Consider the following 1,124-nt stretch of genomic DNA (forward strand, 5'->3'; position numbering starts at 1 on the left):
ACAGTGGACCAGACCCTGAACACACCCATGTACTTCTTCCTCAGGAATCTGTCCATCTTAGACATGGGCTACATTTCCATCACTGTCCCCAGTACCTGTGTTAACTCTCTCACTGACCACAGGAACATTGCTGTGGCTGGGTGTGCAGCACAGATCTTTTTGTTCTTATTTTGTGCAGCTGTAGAGATTCTTTTTCTTGCCATCATGGCCCAGGACCGCTATGTGGCCAAATGCAAGCCTCTCCTCTACCCTGTCATCATGAACCACCAATTCTGTGTTCAGATGACCCTGGCTTCCCTACTTAGCTCAGTTGTCATTGCAAGTGTGCATACTTTTAAAGCTTTCCAGCTGTCCTTCTGTCACTCTAATGTGGTCCCTCAGTTCTTCTGTGATTTGCCCGCTTTGCTAAGGCTCTCTTGGTCTGACACCTTTACCAACAAACTCTTAATATTTCTGACTGACATTGGACTTGGAGGTGGTTGCTTTGTCTTCATTGCCATATCATATATTCGCATATTATCAACTGTGTTGAAGATTCCAATCAAACGAGAGAGAGGGAAAGCCTTTTCTACCTGTGTCCCTCACATTGTTGTGGTGTCAGTCTTTTTTGTTTCTGCTGCCTATGTGTATCTAAGACCTCCAGTAGTAACCTTTGAAGTAGTTTAGGAAATGATTATTTCTGTATTTTATATCATGGTTCCACCACTCTTGAACCCTATAATCTATAGTCTTAGAAACAAACAGATAAAAGAGGCTATGAGAAAAATTACATCACACATTTTTACTGTGTTTGAATATAAATGGAACATGTATTTTTCATGGTACTCTAGGGGAAAAAACTGATAAAATAAGAGGAAATTATATACTAATACATAAGCACACATAAGTGTACATACACATATATACCACAACATTTTCTTCCCTTTATTGAGTAGATGTTTTTCACGTATTTCTTAATTATAGCTACCCCTCTTTCTACTTCTCATATTTACACTTCATTTGTCCTTTCATTGAGAGCCAAACCCTTCCTGTCTCTGTTTCTAAAACAGACTTCTAATGGCTAATATAATGAAATTAAATAAAGTATAAAAAGATATAACAAAAACCATTACATCAGAATAGAA

The 1,124-nt window shown here is 38.3% G+C and overlaps 1 pseudogene; it reads left to right on the plus strand.

Annotated features, from left to right (window-relative positions):
* LOC116101283 overlaps nt 1–843 on the plus strand; it is a 4,664-nt pseudogene extending 3,821 nt beyond the window's left edge.
* The last annotated feature ends 281 nt before the right edge of the window (nt 844–1,124 follow it).

This window comes from Mastomys coucha, unplaced genomic scaffold (assembly GCF_008632895.1).
Source record: "Mastomys coucha isolate ucsf_1 unplaced genomic scaffold, UCSF_Mcou_1 pScaffold21, whole genome shotgun sequence".
NCBI lineage: Eukaryota > Metazoa > Chordata > Mammalia > Rodentia > Muridae > Mastomys > Mastomys coucha.